We start from the raw sequence: 6,000 nt of genomic DNA, 5'->3' as shown, positions 1-6,000 counted from the left end.
GGGCGTGGCTTTCTGAAAACTAGCTAGCCCCAGTCTCCTCCTATTCCCAGGGACGTCCTGTCTCAGGAAGGAGAAGCTTTTATCTTGGTGGGCTAATAATACCGCCTCCCCCTACCCATCCCCGAAAAACCTGCACGCGAAAAATTCAGCTGTCTTTTTATCTCCCTCACCTCCACCGCCCTACCTCCCCCTACCTCCATTCGAACCTTTTGCTTTTACCGATACAGGGTAGCCACACCTCCCTTAGTTTCTATTGGATAAAGTAGTGAAGAGAGGTGTGCATGTTTGTTTTAAAGCTTTCTAAGCTGCTCGATCCCAAATGGAGAAGCTGTTTAGGCCTATGGGGTGAGCCAGTCTTTTGAAGTTGCCTCCTGCGTCAGATTCATCTTCCTTCTCCTCCCCTCCCCCATTTGCTTTACAAGGTACTGAGTGACAGGGGGCCAGCTACAAATTTGGACACTCAGGGATGAGACGCTTTTTTTTTTTTTTTTTTTTTTTTCTATTTCTTCCTCCAACCGCCCACAAACCAGAACCGCCCACAAACCACTGCTAAGCGTGAGGTATTAGAACAGGTGAAGCCTACAGTTTCAAGATCGGGAAAGGGAAAAGATTTTCAGCAGGTATTTCTTCATTAGGGGACAAAAGTGTGGCTGGACCAACCCAGGAGAGAGAATTCCCCAGTGTCCTCAGGTAGCACATTCCGGATAGTGAATAAATCTATGAGGAAGGCTGGCTGAGAGCCAGGGGCACACAGCAATTCCACAGGCTGATAGGACAAGATGCCACAGGCCTTAACCAGCAGGCAGGAATCTTCTTAGCTGTCACTCAAATGCCAGCTGAGTCGTGCCATTAGCCTCTCTTTCCTGCTGGAAAAGCTGAAGCAAGGGTGACTTGTCCAGGGTCACACACCAAGCTTGGAACCAAAATAGCTCTGACTCCTCGTCCCTAACTCTCCCAGGCAGACAACATCGCCTTAGTAAGGCGCTATCATTCTAACCTGAATCATTTAAAGTGCTCCTAATTGCAGGCCTACTGAGGACTGTAACCACCACGTGACAGGCAGACCGAGGTAGGAATGACTGAAGTTTTACCAGTACCTGAATTCATATGTTGGGGACCACGAGGAGTGTTTGGAAAATGACGCTGACGGGCATCGAATTTAGATTTTTAAGAAGTAGACTTGTAATGTCATCTCCAGTTTGTTATAATATCGGAACAGAAAAACACAAGAACTCAAAGGGATACGATTCAGAAAGGAATTAGTAGGGGAAAATCCCAGATATTGCTAAGTCTTCACACTCTTTTCCTTTTTTGCACCTACAAAAATCCCTGTCTCATTCCAGTGTTTAAATGTCCCTTTTAATTCCCATGTTGGCAGCTGTGTGGGCTCGCAAGAGCCCGGGGAAACAATATCAGGCATACAAGATGGGCCTGGGAAACAATCAGGCATACGCATTCAGATCTGTACACGGGGCTAGGCACGTGCTGTGCTCAGGAAGGAAAGTAAATTCCATCCAGCAAATTGCTCTACGCCACCTACCTGCTCCAAGGTATTCAGGTAATTGACAGGGGGGGCGGGGCCTCCGGGGATGTTTTAGTCCCTAAGGTCTCAGCCAGACTTCCGTGATGTCACAGATTTCCTGCTCTGAACCAACCAATGCCCTCCTTCTTCCTCTAGCCACCTGTACACAGAAGTTGAGACCAGTCACAGCCCAGGCGTCCCTAGAAGCTTCTGACACAGGGATGGAGGCTGGTTGGTCACTGCTGCTTTGAGAGAACCAAACATCTTTGAACAGGTGAGCAGGAACTGGTTTTTCCTCTCTCGGCCTTTAGACCCCTGAGCCAGAGGGATCTGAATGAGAAATACGAATGAGAAAACAAACGAAAGAAAGAAAGAAAGAGAGAGAGAAAGAGAGAGAGAGAGACAGACAGACAGACGCTTACTGGCACAGTCTAGAGTTACACTCTGAGAGTAGAGATATCTGTGACAGCCTTACTCCATGGCCAGTAGCATTGTCTTTGCCAGATACTTAATTATTTTTGTTTCCTGATTATTAATCCAGCCTCAGCTTGTTGGTGAAGTTGATCTGATTCTTTTTAAAACTTCAGAGAAAAGAGAGGTGAGATGTTTTCTGAAAGTTAGTTCAAATGTGCAGACTTGTTCAGCCTGTTTTCTCTCTCTCTCTCTCTCTCTCTCTCTCTCTCTCTCTCTCTCTGTGTGTGTGTGTGTGTAGGGGGTGAGAGGGGTGCTGGGGACAGTCACAAAATTCAGATTGTCTTTTTTTTCCCCTTGCTTTCTGCATTCATCTCATCTGAAGAAGTTTTGACCCAAAGCTGTAATACTTCCCTAGGTTTTGTTGTTTACAATAGAAAATCAGTACTAAAGGTGATAAATTCTCTCTGTGTGTCTGTCTCTGTTTCTCTCTGTCTCTCTCGGTCTCTCTGTCTCTGTCTCTCTGTCTCTGTCTCTCTCTCTGTCTCTGTCTGTCTCTCACTCTCTCTGTCTCTGTGTGTATGTCTGTCGCTCTCTCTCTCTCTCTCTCTCTCTCTCTCTCTCTCTCTCTCTCTCTCTCTCTCTCTCTCTCAGACAAAAAGCCTTTAGTTTCCTTTACTTGTGGAAAACATTTAACAGTCTGGATTAGAACCCTGTTTACCTTCAGGCCAGATAGGCTGCCTGCTGACCTTTGGTTAAAGTAAAGATTACCCTTCAAGGCCACAAGAATGGACTGCCAGGTCTGGGTTTTGAATTGTTGAAACTCTTCTGTTGCTTATATCTTGCTCTTAATATAGTAAATACATGGAGGAGGTTGCTCGGCTAGACCTGACCTTAAAAGTAATTTTACCTCAAGGACCCATGTTTGTTTTTCTACTCCTGATCACATAACCTGCTCTCAATGGGCCCAAGAGCCACACTCCGCCAGCTAATATTATTAACGAGAGCAGAGGAAAAAATCCCCAGTCCGTCTTCTTATCAACTTAGCTGGGTAACTCCAGGAGAGAAATGAATGAATGAATGAGACATTTCATTTTATAGCCTTCATTAGTTGCTTTCCAAGGATTTAAGTTAACAGATGAGTTTGTAAGGAAATCATCTACGAGGAAATAAGCCCGTATACAGCCCTCTAGAAACTAGAACATGCCAAATGTCCAAGAGTACAAACTGAAGCAACTAAAAACTAGTGCCCCTGAGCAGCTGCTTCTTACTGGTAATCGGCTGCCTCGTGCTTGTTACCGGTTTCTTTCTGACTCTTGGGAAGCTTCTCTAGTTGACCTTTATGCCCAGTATTGTCCTCTAAACTCGTGTGTTTGCACAGTGACTGCTATTGATACCTTAATAACATTCTCAGTTGATTCAGAGGTTTGTGAGCACAATGAGAAAAGGAGTCCCCATGGCCTGGATTTTGTAGGTATAAATTTGTCTTTGATCTTCCAAACCTCTGCAGACCCCCTCTTGTATACCTGATTAATTAGTTATTTTTACAATAATTAACCTATGATTAAATAACAAATCATTTCATCATTGTCTCTAACTGCTTAGAAAAATTTTATATATATATATATATATATATATATATATATATATATATATATATATATCCCCAATTCAAGAAAAAGAAAAAGAAGGAAAAAAAAGACAGGGTAGAAACCAGAGTCATGGTGTCTAGTATAGGGGTCCAGGCAGTTTGTTGGATAACTTGAAATGTGCTCCCTGAGAAGCCTGCCATGACAGCGCCACTGGTTCAGGTGCATACAAAGTGCGATAGGAGATTGTACATCTTTTAGCAAATGACCGAACTTCTCTGTACCTCCGCTCATTTCTCAGTAGGATAAGAGATAAGTGCCCTGTGCCATGATGTGGTTCTCTGAGTGTAGGCAGAGCTTGGAGTCAGCAGTGCCTGGTACTGATCCAGGGACAAATAAAAGCCCCTCTCTGCTGGAGGAGTTTTCCTGGGAGCTCAGAGGACTTGTATGAGCCTATGTAGTTCTCCTGTGGCTGCAATGGTTCAGAACCCAGCCCTTATTACTGTAATTAATTGTCAGTAATTAACCCCACTGTTAACAGTTTGGAGAAACACAACAGTCGGGAGGGAGGAGAGTGAACGAGCTGTCATTCTCTGAGCCAAGCAGTGTATGTCTGCCAGTCTCCTTGGTGAAGCAAACTCTGGAGTAGTCGCTCCTCCTTCTTGTCCCCAGTTCAAGGATATCTTGATACATCCACAAAGTGTGAGTTCTTAAAGTCTTTCAGGAGAGGTCTCATTGTCATTGTCATTTGGGGTGCTCTGACTTCCAGGGAGCCCAGACTGTTTTAATCATGCTACCACCCTGAGTGGCCTTGGGTACTTGGTCCCCTCTAATCTTGTACGTAAACATCTTCTTCCTCAGACTCCATGAGCACTTGGCCAGGCCAGTGTGAGAGATGACAGATAATTTGCAACCTGTACCATTCTGTGGATGGAAGGCTCATGGGTCCTTTGGATAAGATCCACACCCTTAAGCAGAATATGTTGTACCTGTCGAGGACCTTGAATCATTGCATCAGAGCAGATGTGGTCCCAGACCCGCTGCGAGCTTCTTGTGGCCCCACCCTCTTCCCAAAGTGTAACATACATTTCTGCCATTCAAGAGCAAGGGCCCAGTGAACTGAGGACTAACTTTAAAAATACTACAGCTTGCTGAAGGGTACTCTAAGGAAGAACCTGGAGCTCCTTGACCCCCATACCCCCAAGATAAAACCCCTGCATCCTACAATAGAACACAGGGGACTCTACCTAAATGCATGTATCAAAGTAATGGAGAGCAGGGGTGGGCAGCCCCTCTCACTGGGGCCTCATGGTTCTATTCATTTAGTTCCAGGTGAAGTGGCACTGCCATCCTAGAATAGGGAACTGATCTTTGGCATCAGACTGCCTGGGCTCAAAGCCCAGTTCTATCATGTGATTTCTTTCTGCCCCAGACAAACATTTTAACCTGTTTGGAATGGCCCTGGAACCATGTTAGCTAGTCCTCATGTGATATTCTTGAAGAGAAGGCGTGGTCATGGGAATCAGACAGACCAAGTTCTGTCACACAATTGCCAGTCTGGATGAGGCACTTAATATCTTTGCCTCAGTCTGATTGCCTGGGAAGCTTAGGTACTTAGGTACCTGGGATTTCTGTAATAACTGTTGCATGTGTAAGGTACCTGGTACATGTTAATTGTTCAGTTTAAGTGGTCTATTATCCTAGGATCAATATGTTATGTTAACTACAGTTAGATGACTTAACTCATGCTTCAGTCTGGACATAATGATGGAAAAAGCCACTGACTGAACACTGCACATTTCTGGAGAGATCACTACCATAGGCTTAGAAGGAAAGCCTGTTAACCAAAATCATGTTGTTAACTTTGGCCTTCTAGGGTAGAGTGGCTGCCAGTGTGGTGGGTGTCTTTTAAAGATCAGTAGGTGTAGCAATCTGGGGTAAAAGACGAGCAATCCAGGCATCTTCCTCCAGCAGAGGCTCATGACTGCAACCTTTCAGTATTTCTTCTCCTGTTACTATTAGAGTTCTGCACCCCTAAGGGGGAGCCCCAAAGATCTGCTTTGCTTGGGGCTACAGAAGCTCCCAAGTAGGTCCGCCCCACCTCGGTATCTCTGGACTTCCTGGCAGCATGAAACTATTCTTGATATTTATGTGCCAGCATTACAGACTCACTTTTATGTGGGCGGTAAATTGACTGTCCTCTGACAGTGTTTCCAAACAATTATGAGCCTTTCAAAACTACTTGAAGGAGTCTGTGTCATTCTTCCTTAGATTTTTAAGTAGGTACTGTCTCCAAAGAATGAGGATGAAAACCATAAAAGTCACTAAGAACAGAGACTACAGGGGGCTGAGATCAGGGTCATCAAGTGCTGACTCTCTCTTTCACTTCCCACCTGTCATTCCCTCCTTACTCTGTGTCCTCTGTCACAAGGAAACTGCAGGGGCCTACTGCTTAGCAACACAGATACAGACTTCAAA

At 45.0% G+C, this 6,000-nt stretch overlaps 1 protein-coding gene across 1 annotated transcript in view; it reads left to right on the top strand.

Annotated features, from left to right (window-relative positions):
• The first annotated feature begins 1,658 nt into the window (after positions 1 to 1,658).
• Positions 1,659 to 6,000, top strand: part of Lnx1 (ligand of numb-protein X 1) — a 108,216-nt gene continuing 103,874 nt past the window's right edge. The window contains exon 1 of the mRNA XM_034509001.2: positions 1,659 to 1,796. The gene's annotated coding sequence lies outside the window, so the exon portion shown is untranslated. The remainder of the gene's footprint in view (positions 1,797 to 6,000) is intronic.

This window comes from Arvicanthis niloticus, chromosome 7, assembly GCF_011762505.2.
Source record: "Arvicanthis niloticus isolate mArvNil1 chromosome 7, mArvNil1.pat.X, whole genome shotgun sequence".
NCBI classification, from domain to species: Eukaryota; Metazoa; Chordata; class Mammalia; order Rodentia; family Muridae; genus Arvicanthis; species Arvicanthis niloticus.
This window is presented reverse-complemented; position numbering and strand designations above follow the sequence as displayed.